Raw genomic sequence first — 26,684 nt, 5'->3', positions numbered from 1 at the left:
GGTCCTTGGTAGTGCTTTTAAGCGCGGGCACCTACAGCTTAGTAACCGGGTTCCAGCACCGTCAGCTAGTCCTCGGTCGTGCCATTGGCTCTTGCACACTGGGGCAACGCATCCGGGTTCCAGCACCGCCAGCTGGTTCTCGGCAGTGTTTTTGTCACAGGTACTCCCTCGTGCCAAACCTGGTTTCAGCACCGTCAGCTGTTTCCGGGTTGTGTCAAGCTCACTGAGACACCTATGCTTGCCTCGTCGTGGTGCGGTCGGGTTAGCCAACTCCAGGGTGCCTCCAGTTTAGGAGCTTCCTATGTGGGCTGCGTGAACTGGTAGTCAAGGCTGGTTCTGTAGTGCCAGTAGGCCCAGCTCCCCCTGTAGGACTGTTGGGGTTCGGTAACTGCGGCTGCCTCGCGGCCTAGCTGTTCTCTCCTCTCCTGTGGGCCTTGGGGTCCACCACCTGGTTCCAGCACCGTCAGCTGGTTCCGGGCCGAGCCTTTGGCTTAAGTGCCTCCTCCTGGGTATCCGAGTTCCGCCAACGCCAGGCGGTCCTTGGTAGTGCTTTTAAGCGCGGGCACCTACAGCTTAGTAACCGGGTTCCAGCACCGTCAGCTAGTCCTCGGTCGTGCCATTGGCTCTCGCACACTGGGGCAACGCATCCGGGTTCCAGCACCGCCAGCTGGTTCTCGGCAGTGTTCTTGTCACAGGTACTCCCTCGTGCCAAGCCTGGTTTCAGCACCGTCAGCTGTTTCCGGGTTGTGTCAAGCTCACTGAGACACCTATGCTTGCCTCGTCGTGGTGCGGTCGGGTTAGCCAACTCCAGGGTGCCTCCAGTTTAGGAGCTTCCTATGTGGGCTGCGTGAACTGGTAGTCAAGGCTGGTTCTGTAGTGCCAGTAGGCCCAGCTCCCCCTGTAGGACTGTTGGGGTTCGGTAACTGCGGCTGCCTCGCGGCCTAGCTGTTCTCTCCTCTCCTGTGGGCCTTGGGGTCCACCACCTGGTTCCAGCACCGTCAGCTGGTTCCGGGCCGAGCCTTTGGCTTAGGTGCCTCCTCCTGGGTATCCGAGTTCCGCCAACGCCAGGCGGTCCTTGGTAGTGCTTTTAAGCGCGGGCACCTACAGCTTAGTAACCGGGTTCCAGCACCGTCAGCTGGTCCTCGGTCGTGCCATTGGCTCTTGCACACTGGGGCAACGCATCCGGGTTCCAGCACCGCCAGCTGGTTCTCGGCAGTGTTCTTGTCACAGGTACTCCCTCGTGCCAAGCCTGGTTTCAGCACCGTCAGCTGTTTCCGGGTTGTGTCAAGCTCACTGAGACACCTATGCTTGCCTCGTCGTGGTGCGGTCGGGTTAGCCAACTCCAGGGTGCCTCCAGTTTAGGAGCTTCCTATGTGGGCTGCGTGAACTGGTAGTCAAGGCTGGTTCTGTAGTGCCAGTAGGCCCAGCTCCCCCTGTAGGACTGTTGGGGTTCGGTAACTGCGGCTGCCTCGCGGCCTAGCTGTTCTCTCCTCTCCTGTGGGCCTTGGGGTCCACCACCTGGTTCCAGCACCGTCAGCTGGTTCCGGGCCGAGCCTTTGGCTTAGGTGCCTCCTCCTGGGTATCCGAGTTCCGCCAACGCCAGGCGGTCCTTGGTAGTGCTTTTAAGCGCGGGCACCTACAGCTTAGTAACCGGGTTCCAGCACCGTCAGCTGGTCCTCGGTCGTGCCATTGGCTCTTGCACACTGGGGCAACGCATCCGGGTTCCAGCACCGCCAGCTGGTTCTCGGCAGTGTTCTTGTCACAGGTACTCCCTCGAGCCAAGCCTGGTTTCAGCACCGTCAGCTGTTTCCGGGTTGTGTCAAGCTCACTGAGACACCTATGCTTGCCTCGTCGTGGTGCGGTCGGGTTAGCCAACTCCAGGGTGCCTCCAGTTTAGGAGCTTCCTATGTGGGCTGCGTGAACTGGTAGTCAAGGCTGGTTCTGTAGTGCCAGTAGGCCCAGCTCCCCCTGTAGGACTGTTGGGGTTCGGTAACTGCGGCTGCCTCGCGGCCTAGCTGTTCTCTCCTCTCCTGTGGGCCTTGGGGTCCACCACCTGGTTCCAGCACCGTCAGCTGGTTCCGGGCCGAGCCTTTGGCTTAGGTGCCTCCTCCTGGGTATCCGAGTTCCGCCAACGCCAGGCGGTCCTTGGTAGTGCTTTTAAGCGCGGGCACCTACAGCTTAGTAACCGGGTTCCAGCACCGTCAGCTAGACCTCGGTCGTGCCATTGGCTCTTGCACACTGGGGCAACGCATCCGGGTTCCAGCACCGCCAGCTGGTTCTCGGCAGTGTTCTTGTCACAGGTACTCCCTCGTGCCAAGCCTGGTTTCAGCACCGTCAGCTGTTTCCGGGTTGTGTCAAGCTCACTGAGACACCTATGCTTGCCTCGTCGTGGTGCGGTCGGGTTAGCCAACTCCAGGGTGCCTCCAGTTTAGGAGCTTCCTATGTGGGCTGCATGAACTGGTAGTCAAGGCTGGTTCTGTAGTGCCAGTAGGCCCAGCTCCCCCTGTAGGACTGTTGGGGTTCGGTAACTGCGGCTGCCTCGCGGCCTAGCTGTTCTCTCCTCTCCTGTGGGCCTTGGGGTCCACCACCTGGTTCCAGCACCGTCAGCTGGTTCCGGGCCGAGCCTTTGGCTTAGGTGCCTCCTCCTGGGTATCCGAGTTCCGCCAACGCCAGGCGGTCCTTGGTAGTGCTTTTAAGCGCGGGCACCTACAGCTTAGTAACCGGGTTCCAGCACCGTCAGCTAGTCCTCGGTCGTGCCATTGGCTCTTGCACACTGGGGCAACGCATCCGGGTTCCAGCACCGCCAGCTGGTTCTCGGCAGTGTTTTTGTCACAGGTACTCCCTCGTGCCAAACCTGGTTTCAGCACCGTCAGCTGTTTCCGGGTTGTGTCAAGCTCACTGAGACACCTATGCTTGCCTCGTCGTGGTGCGGTCGGGTTAGCCAACTCCAGGGTGCCTCCAGTTTAGGAGCTTCCTATGTGGGCTGCGTGAACTGGTAGTCAAGGCTGGTTCTGTAGTGCCAGTAGGCCCAGCTCCCCCTGTAGGACTGTTGGGGTTCGGTAACTGCGGCTGCCTCGCGGCCTAGCTGTTCTCTCCTCTCCTGTGGGCCTTCGGGTCCACCACCTGGTTCCAGCACCGTCAGCTGGTTCTCGGCAGTGTCTTTTGCTCTTGTACCTTCTGCTCCCCATCCTGGTTCCAGTACCGTCAGCTGGTTCCGGGCAGAGCCTTTGGCTTAGGTGCCTCCTTCTGGGTATCCAAGTTCCACCAACGTCAGGCGGTCCTTGGTAGTGCTTTTTAGCACGGGTACCTCCTGCTTAGTAACCGGGTTCCAGTAACGTCAGCTGGTCCTCGGTAGTTCCATAGGCTCTTGAACCTTCGGGTAGCCATCCGGGTTCCAGTACCGTCAGCTGGTTCTCGGCAGTGTCTTTTTCTCTTGTACCTTCTGCTCCCCATCCTGGTTCCAGTAACGTCAGCTGGTTCCGGGCAGAGCCTTTGGCTTAGGTGCCTCCTTCTGGGTATCCGAGTTCCGCCAACGTCAGGCGGTCCTTGGTAGTGCTTTTTAGCACGGGTACCTCCTGCTTAGTAACCGGGTTCCAGTAACGTCAGCTGGTCCTCGGTAGTTCCATAGGCTCTTGAACCTTCGGGTAGCCATCCGAGTTCCAGTTCCATCAGCTGGTTCTTGGCATTTTCTCAGCCTTCTTGTACCTTCTGCTACATTTCCAAGTTGAAGACCCTAACGTCGACGACCCGGAAGACCACCCCGATGACGACGACCCGGAAGACCACCCCGATGACGACGACGACGACGGCGGAGACGACGACGGCGGAGACGACGACGGCTGAGACGACGACGGCGGAGATGACGACACTGGAGACGACGACCCTGGAGACGACAACATGGAAGACCGAGAAGCAGAAGAACAAGAGGCCGCAGAACAAAGAGCAGAAGAACATTAAGCATAAGACTTAATATCAGAGCAAAAGATATTATCTAAATTATATGCAGAAGAAGACTAAGCAGTGTATGGGGGTGAGTCCGTTCCTCCTCGTGGTGCCCCTGGATAAAGCCTGATGCTGCAGGCCAAACTGAACGCGGACAAATGTAACTTTTCTGACTGGCAGAACGGAAGGTGTAATCTTCCAACTTTTATAGATAACAACTACGGGAATGCCTGTCACAAATGAGAATATGATGAAGAAGTAGAATAGGAAGAATAATAACAGTGGCATAAAAAGAATATGTAGAATAGGAAGAATAATAATAGTTGAAGAAAATGAATATGAAGAATGTAATTAAAAAAAAAATATAGGTAGAAGATGAAGAAGAAGATGAATAAGGTGAAGAAGTTGATGTCAAAGATGCTGATGATGATGAAGATGAAAGTGTGGGAAAAGAAAAAAAAAGAAGGGGAAGGTCGTGGAATAGTGAAACATCAATATCTGACAAAATAAAAAATATTTACATAGTCAATATCTTTTTCAATCCGAACGTCTTTAAAAAAAAAAAAAATCATGCTATTCTATTTGATTGGACTAATCCTCATTGCCTTTAATGTCTCCGCCACCTCCCCCATACATCCTACATTATTCTTAGTTGTTTTCCTTCATGTAGAATGAACCTACAAGGAAAGAAAGGGTTTATTTTAATTCCGATATTTTGGTCCCATTGACTTGCATTGGGATCGGGTATCGGTATCGGCGATATCCGATATTTTTTGAATATCGGCCGATCCAAACCGATACCGATACTTTCCGATATCGGAAGGTATCGCTCAACACTATTCGTAACGCTTTGTGATTACATTTTGTACAGTGATGCTATGTTGTTGATGTACACAATAAATTGTTCATATGTTGCACGATATTCCACTTGAGTGCGGTATAATTCTAAACTACTATAACCTCATAAAGGGACAGTGGTCAGAATTGTAAAAATAGGCCCGGTCTTTAACGTGCAAACGTTGGGGCTTAAGGGGTTAAAGATTAAAAATAATGGTCTATCAATGACTGTACTTAATTCCTGCAGTACTCGGCGGTGTATGCCATTTGGGCCCGGAGGTTTGTCAATTTTAGTGATTTTTAGACGATTTTTTTTTATCACTGATCATATTGTCTGCCATGGGATTTTCTTGTGTAAATACTGATGAAAAAAAAGTAATTTAGCATATTTGCTTTTTTCTCATCCTCCTCCATCATTTCACCCAGACTATTTTTAAGAGGGCCAACATTATCATTTTTTAGTTTCTTACTACTATATTACTATTAAGAATATTTTGGGATTATTTTTACACTCTCTGGCAATGACTCTCTGTCTCAATCTTTGCTGTCTTGATTTGCTTTTTACAGAATGTATTTAATTTTCTGTATTTATTTAATGCCTCATCAATACCTACTTGCTTTAATTCTCTAAATGCTTTCTCTTTGTCACTTATTGCGCCCTTTACAGCTCTATTTAGCCATAGTGGTTTCCTCCTATTTCTAGTATGTTTATTCCCATACGGTATATATTGTGCACAGGTCCTATTCATGATGCTAATAAATGTATCCCATTTTCTTTGTGTATTTTTATCTCTCAGGATATCGTCCCAGTTAAGTGCACCAAGATCATCTCTCATCCATTGGAAATTTGCCTTCCTGAAGTTTAGTGTTCTTCTACCCCCTCTACTACACATCTTATTAAAGGATACATGAAAACTTATTATTTTTTGATTACTATTACCCAAATGTCCCCAAACCTTTATATTTGATATGCGGTCTGGCCTGTTGGTTAATATTAGGTCTAGCAGTGCCCCCCTTCTTGTTGTGTCCTGAACCAGTTGTGAAAGGTAATTGTCTCCCATAGTTGTCAAAAACTGATTACCTTTGCTGGAACTGCAGGTTTCTCTTCCCCAATGTATTTCAGGGTAGTTGAAGTCCCCATAATAATGACTTCTCCTTGAGTAACAGCTTCATCTATTTGCTTTACGAGGATATTCTCCGTTGCTTCCATAATTTTACAGAGGCACACAGCTGAGTAGGTCATCTGAGAAGGAAGGCAAGGAGGTTACGTTGCGCCGTACGTCGCAGACACGTAGTGATGCAACCACAACGAGCAATGCATCCTCAGCCACAACTGTGGCTGTGACCAGCAGCATACGCGGGTCTGCAGCTCGCAGGAATGGCAAGGGTTGCCTAGCCTAGGCCTTTTATGACACTGCAAAGGATGAGACAACTCACGTAATCTTTGGAAAAAAAACTTTGTAGAGGTAAAAAGTGCAATAATTTGACTACTACATGTATGAACTTTCACATGCGCAATCAACATGCGCTACTGTGGAAATCCCACTGCGCAAAAAGGTGACCAATGGACCTCAAGAACCATCAGCCACTCCATCAATCGCATCTACTGCTTATTCCTCCTCCTCCATTATCGTACCAACTATTCAGATGCAGGTCTTCAACTGTAGAACCTCGGGTTCTTACTCCGCTCCAGTCACACTGACTGAGAACCCACCGTCAGCTGTAACGGAAGTGGACGTGCCTGGTGATCTCAGAGAATGAGCACACCACATCTTTCTCAATCCACCATAACATCTCTGCCTGCACCTCTCCCACAGTCCAGCAGTTTGTTCGGTTCACCATACTCCTCCCTCTCTCAGAACTGCAGCAAACCCTTGGTACCGCAGTTGTGGTCACATAAAAGATTGTTTCCTCCTACGCATGACAAAGCTAAGAGGTTGAGGCTAAGAGCAATCTGTTGGCCACAGAAAAACTGCCTTTCCAACCAGTAGATACAGACGGTTTCTGAAAGCTAATGACCGTCGCAGTCCCCCGTAACCAATTGCCCAATCGCCATTACTTTTCTAAGAAAGCTGTGCCTGCACTACAAAAGCATGTCACAGACAACTTCACCCATTCCTTGACTAAATCTATGTCGGCCAGGGAGCATTTCATCACAGACACTTGGATAAGTAAGAATGACTGGACACTGGGTGACCTGGTGGTTGTGGGGGCAGGCTCTGCTCACAAGTCTTGGAATCACCAAGGCTTGCAGGACAAACCTCTACATTTAACTCTTTCTCCGCTACTTCTGCCTTCTCCTCTAGCTCCTCTACGGCCTACACCTGCGACCTCAACCTCTACCTTAATGAGACATGCGTTTCAACAGTGCAGAGCGAATCCCCACTACCTCTGTATTGCGCAGCCAGGGCTCACCGCAATCAGGCAGTGTTAAAATTGATATGCCTTGGAGATTGCAGTCATACAGCTGAAGAGTTGTGGACAGCTCTCCAGGCTGAGTTTGGTCAATAGCTGTCTCCTCTGAATCTGCATCCAGGGAAGGCCATTTCCAATAATGGTGCGAACCTGATGGCGACCCTACTGCGAGGCAAGCTCACACATGTGCCTTTCATGGCTCACGCCCTCAACCTGGTGGTACAGCATTTTCTCCGCCACTATCCTGGCCTGAGTGAGCTGCTTCAGAAAGCACATAAGCTGTGTGCTCATTTCCGCCATTCGCACCCCTCAGGTCATCAACTTGCATCGATACAGAGGTCTTTGTAAATGCCAGTTAACAGGTTGATATGTGATGTGCCGACACAGTGGAATTCCTCTCTGCACATATTGCAGCAACTGTGGCAGCAGCAACGAGCCATGATGCAGTATGTCATGTCGTATAGCCTGGGCCAACGCTGTACGGACGTGGCGCATAATACGTTTATGGAGTGGGCACAGATTAAGGACCTCTGCATACTTCTACACAGTTTTGAAATGGATATTAAGATGGTTTGTAGTGATGAGAAAGCACTAAAATGCTCGGGTGCTCGTTGCTCGGGTCAAGCAGATTCGAATACTTGAGTACTCAGCCAGAACAAGAAGCCTCATGTAAGCCTATGGGAGACCCGAGTATTTTTACCGCAATCCCCCCAGGGGTCCTTTAAAGGTCTAAAAAGGTCTGAAAATGATGGAAACACTGCTCAAATGACACAGGGACATCATGGGGATCGCTCCTGGAAACATTCCTGACTCATAGTACAGCTTTATTCCCTTGTGGGAATAAAAGGACTAGAAATAGGAAAAAACCAATGTGGCTAAACAAAGAAGTAAGACAGGCAATTAACAGTAAAAAGAAAGCATTTGCACTACTAAAGCAGGATGGCACCAATGAAGCTCTAAAAAACTATAGGGAGAAAAATACTTTATCTAAAAAACTAATTAAAGCTGCCAAAAAGGAAACAGAGAAGCACATTGCTAAGGAGAGTAAAACTAATCCCAAACTGTTCTTCAACTATATCAATAGTAAAAGAATAAAAACTGAAAATGTAGGCCCCTTAAAAAATAGTGAGGAAAGAATGGTTGTAGATGACGAGGAAAAAGCTAACATATTAAACACCTTCTTCTCCACGGTATTCACGGTGGAAAATAAAATGCTAGGTGAAATCCCAAGAAACAATGAAAACCCTATATTAAGGAACACCAATCTAACCCAAGAAGAGGTGCGAAACCGGCTAAATAAGATTAAAATAGATAAATCTCCGGGTCCGGATGGCATACACCCACGAGTACTAAGAGAAATAAGTAATGTAATAGATAAACCATTATTTCTTATTTTTAGGGACTCTATAGCGACAGGGTCTGTTCCGCAGGACTGGCGCATAGCAAATGTGGTGCCAATATTCAAAAAGGGCTCTAAAAGTGAACCTGGAAATTATAGGCCAGTAAGTCTAACCTCTATTGTTGGTAAAATATTTGAAGGGTTTCTGAGGGATGTTATTCTGGATTATCTCAATGAGAATAACTGTGTAACTCCATATCAGCATGGGTTTATGAGAAATCGCTCCTGTCAAACCAATCTAATCAGTTTTTATGAAGAGGTAAGCTATAGGCTGGACCACGGTGAGTCATTGGATGTGGTATATCTCGATTTTTCCAAAGCGTTTGATACCGTGCCGCACAAGAGGTTGGTACACAAAATGAGAATGCTTGGTCTGGGAGAAAATGTGTGTAAATGGGTTAGTAACTGGCTTAGTGATAGAAAGCAGAGGGTGGTTATAAATGGTATAGTCTCTAACTGGGTCGCTGTGACCAGTGGGGTACCGCAGGGGTCAGTATTGGGACCTGTTCTCTTCAACATATTCATTAATGATCTGGTAGAAGGTTTACACAGTAAAATATCGATATTTGCAGATGATACAAAACTATGTAAAGCAGTTAATACAAGAGAAGATAGTATTCTGCTACAGATGGATCTGGATAAGTTGGAAACTTGGGCTGAAAGGTGGCAGATGAGGTTTAACAATGATAAATGTAAGGTTATACACATGGGAAGAAGGAATCAATATCACCATTACACACTGAATGGGAAACCACTGGGTAAATCTGACAGGGAGAAGGACTTGGGGATCCTAGTTAATGATAAACTTACCTGGAGCAGCCAGTGCCAGGCAGCAGCTGCCAAGGCAAACAGGATCATGGGGTGCATTAAAAGAGGTCTGGATACACATGATGAGAACATTATACTGCCTCTGTACAAATCCCTAGTTAGACCGCACATGGAGTACTGTGTCCAGTTTTGGGCACCGGTGCTCAGGAAGGATATAATGGAACTAGAGAGAGTACAAAGGAGGGCAACAAAATTAATAAAGGGGATGGGAGAACTACAATACCCAGATAGATTAGCGAAATTAGGATTATTTAGTCTAGAAAAAAGACGACTGAGGGGCGATCTAATAACCATGTATAAGTATATAAGGGGACAATACAAATATCTCGCTGAGGATCTGTTTATACCAAGGAAGGTGACGGGCACAAGGGGGCATTCTTTGCGTCTGGAGGAGAGAAGGTTTTTCCACCAACATAGAAGAGGATTCTTTACTGTTAGGGCAGTGAGAATCTGGAATTGCTTGCCTGAGGAGGTGGTGATGGCGAACTCAGTCGAGGGGTTCAAGAGAGGCCTGGATGTCTTCCTGGAGCAGAACAATATTGTATCATACAATTACCGTATATACTCGAGTATAAGCCGACCCGAGTATAAGCCGACCCCCCTTATTTTGCCACAAAAAACTGGGAAAACTTATTGACTCGAGTATAAGCCTAGGGTGGAAATGCAGCAACTACCGGTGAATTTCAAAAATAAAAATAGATCATTATTTCCCCATAGCTGTGCCATATAGTGCTCTACACCATTCATATTTCCCCATAGCTGTGCCCCATATAGTGCTCTGCACCGTTCACTGTGCCCCCTAGCTGTGCCATATACAGTGCTCTGCACCGTTCACTGTGCCCCATAGCTGTGCCATATACAGTGCTCTGCACCGTTCACTGTGCCCCATAGCTGTGCCATATACGGTGCTCTGCACCGTTCATTGTGCCCCCTAGCTGTGCCATATACGGTGCTCTGCACCGTTCACTGTGCCCCCTAGCTGTGCCTTATACGGTGCTCCGCACCGTTCATTGTGCCCCCTAGCTGTGCCTTATACGGTGCTCTGCACCGTTCACTGTGCCCCCTAGCTGTGCCTTATACGGTGCTCCGCACCGTTCACTGTGCCCCCTAGCTGTGCCATATAGTGCTCTGCACCGTTCATTGTGCCCCCTAGCTGTGCCTTATACGGTGCTCTGCACCGTTCATTGTGCCCCCTAGCTGTGCCTTATACGGTGCTCTGCACCGTTCATTGTGCCCCCTAGCTGTGCCATATACGGTGCTCTGCACCGTTCATTGTGCCCCCTAGCTGTGCCTTATACGGTGCTCTGCACCGTTCACTGTGCCCCATAGATGCTCCACATTAATCTCTGCCGCCGCCGCTGCTGCAATAAAAAAAAAAAACACATACTCACCTCCCTTGATTGCAGCTCCCGGCGTCTCGTTCCGGCGCCTCCATCTTCCCGGCGTCTCTGCTCTGACTGATCAGGCAGAGGGCGCCGCGCACACTATATGCGTCATCGCGCCCTCTGCCTGATCAGTCAGAGAGCGCAGACGCCGGGAAGATGGAGGCGCCGGCCGGGAAGATGGATCGGCGCCCGGCGGCTGGAACGAGGACAGGTGAATATAACATACTCACCTAGTCCTGGCGATCCTCGCGCTGTCCCCTCCTGTCTTCGGCGCTGCAGCTTCTTTCTCTATCAGCGGTCACCGGCACCGCTGATTAGAGAAATGAATAAGCGGCTCCGCCCCTATGGGAGGTGGAGCCGCTTATTCATTTCTGTAATGAGCGGTCCCACGTGACCGCTGAAGAGAGGAAGAAGCTGCAGCGCCGAAGCCCGTGGGACAGCAGGGACAGCGCGAGGATCGCTGGGACTAGGTAAGTATACCTCAGCGCCCTCAGCCCCTCACCTGCCGACCCCACCGCTACCGTGACTCGAGTATAAGCCGAGGGGGGCACTTTCAGCCCTAAAATTTGGGCTGAAAATCTCGGCTTATACTCGAGTATATACGGTATTAGGTTCTGTAAAAGGACGTAGATCTGGGTATTTATTATGATGGAATATAGGCTGAACTGGATGGACAAATGTCTTTTTTCGGCCTTACTAACTATGTAACTATGTAGCTGTAAACTTTTTTTCCGAGATTCATGCCATTTTTCCCGGTGCCACAAAAAACACACTAAAACGAAACCAAAACGGATTTTGCTGGGAAATATGCCAAGGTACATCCTTTGCAGGTTAATGACTTACCTGTAAGGCCAAATATTTAACCCCAGACAGAAAATTTCCTTTCCCACTTAGGCTTAGTTCAGACGCTGCGTTTTTGAAGCATTTTTCAACTTAACATTGCTTTCAACCACTACAAATGCATTCACTGGGAAATGTCATTGTAACATTTAACAACCCTAACTGGCCATATGGTGTGTGACACATAAGCAGACCCATCTTGTTTCATTTATGAAGGAGGGACTCTTAAAGTCACAGAGCCTATTTTTACTGGTGCATCAAGCGGCATTAATCTTCTTAAAGGGCCATTATTAAACAGTGGGTCTCCTAAGTTGTTGTAGCCTATGCTGTGAGTGGATGGGCTGCCAAGAATTACGATGTACCACAATACTCCTGTCATAAGATGTCCAGGGGGGACTCCTGAAAAAGTGTTGAATTCAAGGCCTGCCCTGCTACCAATTCATATGCATCCCAATAAGCCTTTGAACCAACATACTGGATGGGCCCATGAAAATCCACCTCATAATATGCATTTTGTACTCCCGTACTCCTTTGTTTTACACATTGGCAGCAAGACCAGCCCTGCTGCATAGTCACAGGGCCGTATTTGCCACTAGGCACTCGAGGGCACGTGCCTAGGGCGGCGTGATGCGGGGGGGCGGAACCTGAGCAGGGTTTTTTTTATTTTTTAATATACAGTCCGGTCTGGCGTGGTCACCTTAAGACAGCACAACCCCCCCCCCCCAGTTGCCGCTTATGCCTGCGTGCTGGCACAGCCCCATCGAAGACGTGACTGTCTGTCTGTCTCATACTCACCTCACCTGCTCCAGCGGTGCCGGCTGGTCTGCTCTGTGTGAGCGGTCACATGGTGCCGCCTCATTAAGGTGATGAATATGCGTGCATATTCATCACCTTAAATGAGAGTTACCACCTGACCTGACCACGGCGCTCACACAGGATGAGGAGGACGGTGCTGCGCAGGGACAGAGCGAGGTGGAGGAATTTCCGAGGATTCCGTTCTTCTGCTGCGCGGTGTGTGAGGTGACTCAGGTGACCGTGAGTATGATGACAGCCAGGGAGGACGGGGGGAGCCGGGGAGGATGTAGGAGGTCCGTGGTGGACGGGGAGCCATGATACAGGATGGGACTGGGAGCGTCGGGGAGCCGGCGATGAGTCATGCATACAGCCAGCCAGGCCCAGGACGGGAGATGAGCCACGCATACGGCGGCGGGGGAGAGATGAGCCACGCATACGGCGGCGGGGGGGAGATGAGCCACGCATACGGCGGAGGGGAGATGGAAGATGAGCCAGTGCCTGAACCAGCCATGCATGGGAGGGGGAGATGAGCCACGCATACAGGGGGGATGGAAGATGAGCCACGCATACAGGGGGGGGATGGAAGATAAGCCACGCATACTGGGGGGATGGAAGATGAGCCAGTGCCTGAGCCAGCCATGCATGGGAGGGGGAGATGAGCCACGTATACGGGGGGATGTTAGATGAGCCAGTGCCTGAGCCAGCCATGCATTTGAGGGGGAGATGGAGCACTGTGTGGCCATTGTACAGTATGGAGCATCATGTGTAGCCATTATACAGTATGGAGTATCATGTGAGGTCATTATACAGTATGGAGCATCATGTGTGGCCATTATACAGTATGGAGCATCATGTGCGGCCATTATACAGTATTGAGCATCGTGTGTGGCCATTATAAAGTATGGAGCATCATGTGCGGCCATTATACAATATTGAGCATCATGTGTGGCAATTATACAGTATTGAGCATCATGTGTGCCAATTATACAGTATGGAGCATCATGTGTGGCCATTATACAGTATGGAGCATGATGTGTGGCAATTAAACAGTATGGAGCATCATGTGGGGTCATTATACAGTATGGAGCATCATGTGTGGCCATTATACAGTATGGTGCATTGTGTGGCCATATTTTTTTGGGTTATAATTATTGTATATGAAACAGTGTGATCAGCAGTGCTAAATGGGTGTGGTTGGGACTTGGATATAGGTGTGACTAGTTGTGAAATGGGTGTGGTCAGAGGCGTGGCCTAAAATTTGCCGCAGCGCACTACGTGCGCCGCAACCTTTATGCCTCTTTTCCTTCAAGAGTTGGGAGGTATGATACCGCATTTACCAGATCACAGCAAGTGCCGCAAATCCCATAGGGAATGAATGAAGCCAAACGCAGTGTTGCTGTAAGTGATCCGTTACGCGGCAGATGCGAAAAAACTGCCCGGTCTGCTGCAAAAGGCTATTTTCACAACAGCGATTCTTGCCAAAGTCACTGCCGATAGTGTCATACTCACCAATGGGGGAGTCAGCGCTAAAAGTGCCTAGGGCAGCAGAAGCTCTAAATACGGCCCTGCATAGTCAGTCATATGCACTGTTATGATCAGGTGACCTTGGAGCAGCATGAAATCTTTCACTGGAGTAGGTGGTAACTATATTGACCGCAAACCCTGCCACAGAAAAAGAAACAGACACTTATCTTTGCTGAATTGGCAGCTAAGCAGGAGAAGCCAGAAAGGGATCCAACACTTCCCAAGAAACATTGACAACTGGCAAGGACTAAAGAATCCTGCACACCTAAATATCCCAGTCAGAACTGCAATCAGCAGATACACCTGGCCAGGACTGTGACTCAGAGCCAACTGCATTCCCACCTACAACCACTGGAGGGAACCCAAAAGCAGAATTCACAACAATGCACCCCATTAGGCCTTGGAACCCACATACTGGATGGGCCCATGAAAATCCACTTCACAATATGCATTTTGTACTCCCATACTACTTTGTTTTACACATTGGCAGCAAGGCCAGCCCTGCTGCATAGTCAGTCATAAGCACCCCATTAGGCCTTGGAACCTACATACTGGATGGGCCCATGAAAATCCACTTCACAATATGCATTTTGTACTCTGTACTCCTTTGTTTTACACATTGGCAGCAAGGTCAGTCCTGCTGCATAGTCATAGGCACCATATTAGGCCTTGAAACCCACATACTGGATGGGCCCATGAATATCCACTTGTATTTTTTAATGGCATGATGATTCCCTCTTTGCCGAATTATTTACAGGAGAATTTGGCAATTTTATTTGCCATGTTTTTAACACTAAGTTTCAGATATGGCTTTAAATAAGGCTAATACTTGCAATACAAAGCAATTTTATTGCAAACTACAAAATTCAAGGAATAATAAAATTGAATAGTGTGAGTGCGTAGACTTTGTATATGTTAACATACAAAGGTTAATAAGTACATATAAGGATTAAATACATATAGTGATTATGTATATATGAAGATTAACTACATACAGTATACTTACATCCTCCACAAGAGGCTTTTTAACATCGTCTGTCTGGAATATCAGAGAAGTAACACCAAGACAGAGAACCTCTGGGAGATTACCTATGCTGCATGGGACTCACCAGTTATGCAGGTATCAGCACACTGTACATGTAGAGGTACCCCAGTTTTGGCATCTGTCTTAGTCATGTTCCTCTGGTCTTATATAGTGATTTAGACTATGTAATAACTCTAGTTTCACCCAGACATTTAAGTGGCCACCTTTCAAGGTTGTATGAAACTGAGATATCATGGAATCATCAGACGAGGGGACATAAACCCTTAGAAAATAAAAGCCACAAGGATTTAGATCAAACCACCACAGGCAGAGTTTCAGTAAACCTTAATGTTTTACAATAACAAACAGCAAACATATAGAGGCTTAGAACTTTTTGTGAAGTGAATAAACAAACATTTCTCAAGATTGTGTCACTATGAGCATTGTCTGTTACATCTGTAAATGTTTTACAAGAAATGCAGCTATGTGATTGTCTGCATGCATTCGGTATACAGTATTTAAATCTGAATTCCAAATCGCCATATGTATATTCGCCATTTGTACATTTGAGGCAGCCAAAGTTATGGCTCTCAAGAAGAGAAACTAATATAGTCGACAAAGAAATATTTGTAATGAACTACTGAGCCAAACAGCATTGCTTTTTCAAATTTATATGAAGTGTATTGTGTCCAATGTGAGCAATAAGGGAACACAAAAAGGAACTTTTCAAGTGAGGTCTTTAAGGTACACAAATGTTATCAAGTCTTTGTTAACAAGGGTGTGGTTTCACCAATGTGGGGTACCTTTTTTAAAAATATACTATTGCCATCACAGCCCCCCTTGCTCAATATTCTGGGTTCTATGAAAGTACAGAACACGTTCACCCAAGTCATGTTGTCAGAGATAAGGAAGAGACATTGCAGGAAACAGAGTTAAGAAGTAGGCCCAATGTAGGGGTGTGGGTCTCTGAGCCTTGTAATGGAGGGCATGAGCTGACAAACAATTCCCCAATTTGGGGTCCTTTCTTTACTAAATAAAATAGTGCCATCACAGCCCCCTTGCCCAAAATTCACCGTACAGAGCACGTTCACCCAGGTGATTTAGTGGCAGTTAAAGGACACATTGCAGGAGACAGAGTTAAGAAGTAGGCCCAATGTAATGTCATGCCCAATTCCCCAATGTGGGGTCCTTTCTTTACTAAATAAAATAGTGCCATCACAGCCCACTTGCCCAAAATGCACCGTACAGAGCACGTTGGCCCTGGTGAACTAGTGGCAGGTAATGGACACATTGCAGGAGAAAGAGTTAAGAATTAGGACATTTGCTCATGGGGGGTAATTTTTTTTAAATATTTCATGTGGATCATAGACACCCTTTCCAAAAAATTTACTGTCTGTAGCAGCACAGAACACGTGAACCCTGGTGATCTAGTGGTGGAGAATGAGGAGAACTTGATGAAGGACGCATTAAAACCTAGGCCCAATGTAAAGGATTGTGTCTCCTACACTTGTAATGCCCATACAGTAAGTGTATAGGCTGACAAACATTTCCCCAAGGGGGATACATTTATTAAAAGCGTAGTATGGCCATCCTAGACACCCTTGCCCAAAAATTGACTGTCTGTAGCAGCACGGAACACATCAACCCTGGTGATCTAATGGTGGAAAATGATGAGAGGTGGAGGAAGGCCTCCTTAAAAAGTAGGCCCAATGTCAAACATTTCCCCAGGGGGTGTTTTTTTTTTTAATTATTTACAGGCATCATAAACACCTTGCAAAACTGTAAAGTGGTTTCCTACACAGTTGCTGCTGGGAAGGCGCTTTTTTTTGTTTAAAAAAATGGCGGACAAATCGTTGGATGAAGTGATCAGGAAAAGGGGCATGGTGATCACAGGAATGGGAACGTACATGATTAATAACAGTGGTGGCTATGGGAGGTATGAGATCCAGGATACAGCCTACAATGATTATTTGTTTATCCACCACCAATTACCAGACAGTGTTTCATGCCCATCAGAAGATGGGTGTAACAGACGCGCCTGTTTGACTCGGCCTAAAAAATGACTGTCAGGCCAGGAGAGAAGGTTTTTCCACCAACATAGAAGAGGATTCTTTACTGTTAGGGCAGTGAGAATCTGGAATTGCTTGCCTGAGGAGGTGGTGATGGCGAACTCAGTCGAGGGGTTCAAGAGAGGCCTGGATGTCTTCCTGGAGCAGAACAATATTGTATCATACAATTATTAGGTTCTGTAGAAGGACGTAGATCTGGGGATTTATTATGATGGAATATAGGCTGAACTGGATGGACAAATGTCTTTTTTCGGCCTTACTAACTATGTTACTATGTTACTATGTTACTGTCACAAATATGTTGCCAAAGACGCACGTGTCTGTCTAAAGGGCAAAGTGCAACATGTTTGTGAGATGCTGAATTAGAGAAAGCAGATCAGTGTTGGAGGAAAACCAAACAAACTGATGGATGCTTGTGAAAAACTATGTTTAAAGAGGAGTGCACCGTTCGTAACTATAAACACACCCGTGGCACAAGCTTCTTCATCTTCACCCATACATATTACCAATAATGTCTAAACGTCACAGTTGAAAATTATTTGTTATAGTGTAACGAACACTGTTAAAGGAATGCCACTAAACATAGATAACCATTACCCTTGGAAACACCAGATTTCCTCTTTACAAGATATGGACGATGATGGTATGGATGACGACTTTGAAATTTACAACATCCACACCAAGAAGATGAAGATCACAGCTTCAAATATGTGCAAAAAAGGCCAGGAATGTTTGGAAAATTATTTTCCCTTGGGCAAACTTTCCCTCTTACTAAAGTGGTACCGAATGATGCATGAGATGGTTGAAAGATGATGTATTCTAAAGATGGAGAAGAGTAGGGGTCCTAGAACTGAGCCTTGGGGACCACCGAAAGACCGGGGTCAAAGTGAGGAGGTGGTGTGGGAGAGGGAGACAATGAATGTCCCTGTAACAGCCTGGTAGTTTTTTAAAGACTGTGCTGATAAACCTAAAAAGGCCATTTGCACCACCGGCCATGCCCGCAGCAGCAGGGGTAGAAAAAATCCCATCCTACCCACCATAAGCATGATCAGGCACATGGCAGCAAAGCACCTGACTTTGTTGGTTGAACACAAGGCCCCATGACCAGTATCTGCGGGTGATACCACTGCTTCTTCCGATGTTGTGCGTGCACGCCAATCCACTGTCCATGGTGCATTTTAAGATGCCTCATGCCCTGCATCTGCAGTTGCACAAAAACTGAAATAGCAGCTTCAACAACACATCCACGTCCTTGTCCCTTTGCAGCGTTCAATTGTCCATACTCCAGTCCTTGGAACGCAAGCCGAAATACACAGCCAACGCCTCAGTACTAAATTCACACATTTGTCATCTGCTTGCACTGGAAATGTTGCATTTTAGGCCCGTGGGAGACATAAGCTTTCCGCAACCTGATGGAGGTGACCATTACAATTTACTCGTTACCCAGCCGCCACAATTTTTCCGTCTGCCATCACGACATCACACATGCAAGCACGTGTCCGAAAACATTACCCATGTCCTCCACAATGCTGTTATTGGAAAAGTCCACCTAACCACAGACACGTGGACGAGTGCTTGTGGTCATGGATGGGTCATCTCACTAACGGCACACTGAATTAATATAGTAGTATGCCGGGACCCAGTCTGACCTTGGAATGGTGCACGTCCTCCAAACCCCGAGTATTGCAGGCCCTACGTCAATCTGGGTTGCCCCCACAGTCTACAGCTCCTGCACCTCCTCCTCCTTCACGTCCTCTTCAGCCTCCATCTCCGAAAGTAACACATCAGTCACAAGCTGGAAGCACTACGGCACTGCCTAAGCCAAGCGGCAACAGGCTGTGCTGAAGGTAATATGCTGTGACAAGCCGCACAATGATGAAGAGTTGTGGACAGCTCTGAAACAGCAGGCAGATCTTTGGCTGACACCACTCAGCCTACAGCCATGCATGGTCGTGTGTGACAATGGCTGGAACCTGTTGGCTGCTCTGTGTCGAGACAAGCTCACACACGTTCCATGCCTGGCCCATGTGCTTAAACTCATTGTTGAACGTATTCAGAAAAGCGACACGGAGGTGCCAGATCTGCTAAGAAAAGTACGATGTTCTGCGTACCCATTTTAGAAAGTCAGCTAGAGCTTCATCCGCCCTTGCCGTGATTCTGCAGCACTTGCAGCTTCTGGCTCACTGATTGATGTGTCATGTCCTCCCCATGCATTTTAACTCTACACTGCATATTTTGGAAAGGATTTATGAGCAGAAGAAGGCATTTGTAGACTACCAGCATCAACAAGGCTGTCGGTATTCAGTTCCGACTTCACACATAAGATCTCGGGAGTGGACATGGATGTCAGACATATGTACCATCCTCCAAAACTTCGAGGAATTCACCAAGATGGTGATCGGCAATGATGCCATAATTAACATCTCCATCCTGCTTCTCTGTGTTCTAATATTAATATTTAGAGTTATTTACATAGCGTCAACATATTTACAGTTTCAAACACAACAGTCCTAAGTAACAACGATAATAATACAATAATTAAACAGAAATCAAACTACCCTGTTGTGGCAGCTTGCAATCTACACTAAGTAACAACGATAACAATAATTAAACCCCCCTAAAAAACCCTGCACTTGACAACATACAATCTACATTGAGGTGGGGGAGAAAAAAACTACAGGGGAATGTATTTAGAGTGATGTATTTACAATAATATTACTGAGGTTTGTCAAAAGTCGTGGAGGCCTGAAGACAAGGAGGAGAAGACCATGGTCAGCTGCTCTCTTGGTGAGGACATGGAAGTATCGACAGTTAGCAGTCTTGCACGCATGGCTCAGTTTATGTTATGCTGCCTTTCCCGTCACCCTTGCATTCTCAAAATTTTAGGTGACAGGCAATACTAGTTGTTGACAATTCTAGACCCATGCTACAAGGAGAACTTTATATCTCTTATTCCAGAGGCAGACAGTGTACTACAATGTTGGAGAACCATAGGGCCCTTCCTGCTGAATTATGAAAAAATTCCCATCTGAAAAAGCTGGCGGAAGAGGTCACAGTTTGTTGGCCAAGCAAAGAGTACAAGTGAGAGAGACACAACTCCAATCCAGAAGAGGCAGTGGAACACAGACAAAGTTCAGGGAGAGTTTTCTCAGACCCTCCTATCGCCCTAGCCCTGAGGCGTGGGGGACTTTCACAAGGAGTGCTTTGTTTGGGAAAAAGCTGAGGGAGTACCTTGCTGACCGTACCAAATCCTCTGTCATTCCTCTGTGCCCTTTCATTATTGTTTTGCAAAGCTGAACACGGAGCATGAACTGTCTCTCTCTACTGCGAACATGCGCTGTACTCACGGTCATGAAGCGCACGGTGCCTCGTTCTCTGGCTGACACTGTGAACATGGCTCCTCGCTTTCTGGCAGTACAGCTTTTATTAGCGGGATAAAATGTCTTTGTAATACCGAGACAGAGTACAACACCGCCCAAGCGTTTACACTCTGCTCCTCAGACTGTAAGGATTCTGGACTTTCCTGGTGCCTGTTCGCCTGAGAATTTGGCTAAGGGTTTCATTAGACCCTCCTCATCACCAGCAGGAGCACCCATTTTTTTGTTAAAAAGAAAGATGGAACTCTTAGACCATGTATTGTAACATAGTAACATAGTAACATAGCTAGTAAGGCCGAAAAAATACATTTGTCCATCCAGTTCAGCCTATATTCCATCATAATAAATACCCAGATCTACGTTCTTCTACAGAACCTAATAATTGTATGATACAATATTGTTCTGCTCCAGGAAGACATCCAGGCCTTTCTTGAACCCCTCGACTGAGTTCGCCATCACCACCTCCTCAGGCAAGCAATTCCAGATTCTCACTGCCCTAACAGTAAAGAATCCTCTTCTATGTTGGTGGAAAAACCTTCTCTCCTCCAGACGCAAAGAATGCCCCCTTGTGCCCGTCACCTTCCTTGGTATAAACAGATCCTCAGCGAGATATTTGTATTGTCCCCTTATATACTTATAATTATTATATAATGACTTATATATTATATACTTCTAATTATTGACTATCTAGAGCTTAATAAAGTGACTGTCCGGAATCGCTACCCCTTACCGTTAATTCCTGAACTGCTGGAAAGGGTACGACAGGCCAAGATCTTCTCCAAGTTGGATCATCGAGGAGCATATAATTTAATTAGGATCCGTTCTGGAGATGACTGGAAGACAGCATTTAGGTGTCGGTATGGGCATTTCGAATATCTTGTGATGCCTTTCGGTTTCTGCAATACTCCGGCTACTTTCCAACATCTAGCAAATGATATAATCAGAGATCTGTTGGACCATTTTGTTGTGATCTACCTGGACGACATTTTGATTTTCTCTGACTTTTTGCAGGAACATCAGGAGCATGTGAAGACCGTCCTGAGGCGTCTAAAAGAGAATCACCTCTACATTAAGCCTGAGAAATGTGAATTACAACGCACAGAGATTCAGTTCCGGGTGTATGTCATCTCGCCACAGGGGCTTAACATGGAGGCAAGTAAGATCCAGGCTATTCTTGATTGGCCCAGACCTAAAAATGTCAAGGAGGTACAGCGTTTCATCAGATTCGCAAACTTTTATAGACGATTAATTTGTAGTTTCTCTGAAATTGTAAGACCCATTACACAACTAACTAAGAAGGAAAAGACTTTCTTGTGGTCCACACTGGCTCAGGAAGCTTTTGATTGTCTTAAATCCCGGTTTACGTCTGCACCTGTACTAATTCACCCAAACCAAGCACTTCCGTTCATCGAAGAAGTGGAAGCTTCGGACTGTGCTCTGGGGGCCATCTGTTGTGAATTCTGCTTTTGGGTTCCCTCCAGTGGTTGTAGGTGGGAATGCAGTTGTCCCTGAGTTGCAGTCCTGGCCAGGTGTATCTGCTGATTGCAGTTCTGACTGGGGTATTTAGGTGTGCAGGATTCATTAGTCCTTGCCAGTTGTCCATGGTTCAGGGAGGTTTTGGATCTTTGTCTGGTTCCTCCTGCCTTGCTGCCATTTCAGCAAAGATAAGTGTCTTGTTTTGTTTCTGTGGCACATATGCTGTGTGCTTAATAATTCTGTGCTATTCAGTTGTTTTCTCTTATCCAGCTTAGATTGTGTCAGTGTTTTCTCAGTCTTGTTGGATTCTCTGGAGTTGCAGATATACACTCCACAACTTTAGTTAGATGGTGGAATATTTTGTATTTTCTGCTGTGGATATTTTTGGAAGGGTTTTAATACTGACCGCTTAGTATTCTGTCCTATCCTTTCCTATTTTAGCTAGAGTGGCCTCTTTTGCTAAATCCTGTTTCCTGCCTGTGTGTGTCTTTTCCTCTACTACTCACAGTCAATATTTGTGGGGGGCTGCCTATCCTTTGGGGTTCTGCTCTGAGGCAAGGTAGAATTCCTACTTCCATCTATAGGGGTAATTAGTCCTCCGGCTGTGTCGAGGTGTCTAGGATTTGTTAGGCACACCCCACGGCTACTTCTAGTTGCGGTGTTAAGTTCAGAATTTGCAGTCAGTATAGTTTCCACCAACTCCAGAGAAAGTTCCATGCGGCTCCAAGGTCACCAGATCATAACATTACAACTGGCATATAATGAGTTAAATGCATCTCAGAAGAAGGGAAGAAAGGTGTTGAGCCATTTTTTTTCTGCACTCTGCTTTCTCTTCTCTTCCCTCTTTTTCTCTGGGTAGCTGAGGAGTCTTGTGCTAGCATGGATATTCAGGAATTAGCTTCTCGTGTGGACCAGCTTGCTGCTAGGGTACAGGGCATTTCTGATTATATTGTTCAGACTCCTGTTTTAGAGCCGAAGATTCCTACTCCTGATTTGTTTTTTGGTGACAGGTCCAAATTTTTGAGTTTTAAAAACAACTGTAAACTGTTTTTTTGCTCTGAGACCTCAATCCTCCGGTGATTCCATTCAGCAGGTTAAAATCATCATCTCCCTGCTGCGTGGCGATCCACAGGATTGGGCATTTTCCCTGGAATCTGGGAATCCGGCTTTGCTTAATGTAGACTCCTTTTTTCAGGCTTTTGGATTATTATATGATGAACCTAATTCTGTGGATCAAGCGGAGAAGACCTTGTTGGCCCTGTCTCAGGGTCAAGAGGTGGCAGAATTGTATTGTCAGAAATTTTGAAAATGGTCTGTGTTGACTAAATGGAATGATGATGCTTTGGCGGCAATTTTCAGAAAGGGTCTGTTAGGGCTAGCGGAACGCACCAAATAATAAGACAGAGTATGGTGCGTTCGCAGCCCGGGGTCCACCGTGCAGAGATGGAACCTGCTGCCAAGTAATGACGGACTATATGGCGGTACTCATAAGTATACACACGTGGGTTAAACTTCACCCAGTGTGAAAGAAGTGATCCTGTTGCGTCACAGGATCGCGGTACCGCACATAGAGCGCGAGCAAGTAGTCAGCGAACTCAACCCCAACTAGGATTGAAGTCCGATTAGACCCTTGCTGGCACAACACCGCAACTGGGTGTGTAAAGAAGCCAAACAACAATATTAAGGCACAAGAGTGCATGCGGTGCCGCACTGACGAACGCCACTAACCACCCAGGCTTGGGTAAGGAAAGCACAGAGGAAGTGCACGGCACCGTACTGGCGGTCACAGCAACTGGACGCTGTAATGTGTGATTCGTGCTGTAGGATAAGTCGGGCGCTAGATAGCAACCATACACCTTCCGCGAACAGACATTCAATAGGGAAGGGGTATCCAAGGACGACTTGCACTCACAACAAACACACATATGCAAATGTACACTAGCGCATGGCCGTGCGGTCATGCGCAGTTTATATAGTTGCAGCACAGGAAGTGGCCACAGAAACTTTGCCCTTCCAAGACCTGCCAAGAGGACCAATGGAATGTGCTGCAGAGCCTGAGCACATGACCCTCGATCTCCAACGGGAGATCCTGCCCTGGGCATGCTCAGTGTGTGCAGACAAGGACTTAGTCCCAGAGAAGTCCGCTCGCCGCTGACCAGCACTGGCTTTAATGGCAGAAGCTGAAGAAGCAGCAGTAACTCTCTGTACAGAGTGAGACTGAGCAAGACGCTGGGACCGACGTCCTTGCTGAGCAGACTCCACTGCAGCTGGATAAGAATGGGAGACCGCAGCGGAGATGGCTCGAGATTCCCCCTGTGCAGAAGCGGGAACTCGAGACCTAACATTACCCCCCCTCCTAGGGCCCCCCCTCCTTGGGCCTCGCTACGCTCGAAGGCAGCAATGAGCTGTGGGGCCCGAATGTTTTCAGCAGGTTCCCATGACCTGTCCTCTGAGCCATAACCCTTCCAATCCACCAGATAGAACTTTTTGCCGCGTACCACCTTGCACCCCAAAATAGCGTTCACCTCGTAGACGAACCCGATGTCCCGGCAGATGACTCGGAAAACCGGGACATGTATACGGGTTTCAAGAGGGACACATGAAAGGTGTCGGTGATACCCAAGCGTGGAGGAAGAGCCAAACGGTAGACCACAGGATTAACCCGTTCGAGAACCTTGAAGGGACCCAAGTAGCGAGGAGCAAAGTTAGTGGACTCAACTCGCAGCCTGATGTTACGGGCGGAGAGCCACACCAAGTCGCCAGGAGCAAAGGTCGGAGCGGGGCGCCGATGAACATCGGCGGAGGACCTCATTCTCTCCTTGGAGGCCCGAATGGCATCCTGCGTGCGGTCCCAAATGTCCCGTGCCTCCACAGCCCAGTCTGCCACCCTGATGTCAGCAGAAGACACAGGCATGGGCACAGGAACACGCGGATGCTGGCCGTAATTTAGGAGGAATGGAGTCTGACCGGTGGAGTCGGCTACGGCATTGTTAAGTGCAAACTCTGCCCACGGTAGCAAGGATGCCCAGTCATCCTGCCTGGCAGAAACAAAATGTCGTAAATATGTGACCAAGGTCTGGTTGGCCCTCTCTACCAACCCATTCGTCTCGGGATGATATGCCGAAGAGAGATTCAACTCAATACTGAGTAGACGACAAAGCTCTCTCCAGAATCGAGACGCAAACTGGGGACCCCGGTCACTAACAATTTTGTCTGGCATACCGTGTAGGCGAAAGATATGCTTGACGAACAAGACAGCCAAGGCCCGTGCAGAAGGTAGCCGTGGAAGAGGCACCAAGTGCACCATTTTGGAAAAATGGTCGGTGATCACCCAGATAATGGTGCAGTTACGAGACTTGGGTAAGCCCACCACAAAGTCCATCCCGACCATCTCCCAGGGCCTGTCCGCCACCGGCAGAGGATAAAGCAAACCAGCTGGCCGTTGCCGAGGAGTCTTGTTCTTGGCGCAAGAGACACACGCCCGAACATACTCTGCGACATCACGAGCCATATGCGGTCACCAGTATGTCCTCGCCAGTAACTTAGATGTCCTTTTGGTACCAAAATGTCCACCCACCCTGGACGAGTGTGCCCAAGAGAGAACCTCCGGTCGCAAACTGGATGGTACAAAAGTCTTGCCCGGAGGCACAGACTCTAGCGAAACCGGGGCCACAGTTCTCAAGCTCTCGGTGGGGACAATAAGCCGAGGCTCCTCCTCCTCCTCCGCAGATGACACAACGGAGCGAGAGAGAGCGTCGGCCCGAATGTTCTTCTCCCCAGAAAGAAAATGGAGGGTGAAATGAAACCGGGAGAAGAATAAGGACCATCTGGCCTGGCGAGAATTCAACCGCTGGGCTGTCTGCAGGTACACCAAATTTTTATGGTCTGTGAAGACTTGGAAGGGAAAACGTGCTCCCTCCAAGAGATGTCTCCACTCCGAGAAAGCCAACTTCATGGCTAGCAACTCCCTGTCCCCGATGGGATAATTCCTCTCTGCTGGTGAGAAGGTCTTGGAGAAAAAGAAGCAAGGATGCTTCCGACCTTGAGCATCCTTTTGGAAGAGGACTGCTCCAGCGCCAACAGAAGAGGCATCCACCTCCATGATAAATGGCTTATCAACATCGGGGCGATGTAGGATGGGAGCACTAGCGAAAGTGTGACTTTATAGAGTTAAAGGCCTTGGAGACCTCCTCAGACCACAATTTGGGATTCGCCCCCTTCTTGGTGAGGGCAACCAAGGGAGCTACCAAAGTTGAGAAGTGCGGAATGAACTGGCGATAATAATTAATGAACCCCATAAAGCGCTGCACCGCTTTAAGAGATTGGGGTTCCTGCCAGTCCATCACAGCCTGTAGTTTGGCAGTATCCATAGCCAATCCCTGGGCAGAGATGATGTAGCCTAGGAAAGGTAAGGACTCCTGCTCAAACATACACTTCTCTAACTTGGCATAGAGGGAGTTTGCCCGTAGGAGGTCGAAGACTTTGCAAACATCTCTCCGGTGGGAGTCAATATCTGGAGAGTAGATGAGAATATCATCCAGATAGACTACGACCGAGGTGGAAAGCATATCCCGGAAGATATCGTTCACAAAGTCTTGGAAAACGGCTGGGGCATTACAGAGCCCGAAGGGCATCACCAGATATTCATAGTGCCCATCCCTGGTGTTAAAAGCCGTCTTCCATTCGTCCCCCTCACGGATGCGAATCAGGTTGTAAGCACCCCGCAGATCTAGTTTAGTAAATACCCTTGCTCCCCGAAGCCTATCGAAGAGC

Source organism: Ranitomeya imitator, chromosome 3, assembly GCF_032444005.1.
Source record: "Ranitomeya imitator isolate aRanImi1 chromosome 3, aRanImi1.pri, whole genome shotgun sequence".
In the NCBI taxonomy this organism is placed as follows: domain Eukaryota; kingdom Metazoa; phylum Chordata; class Amphibia; order Anura; family Dendrobatidae; genus Ranitomeya; species Ranitomeya imitator.
Note: the sequence above shows the minus strand (reverse complement) of the source record.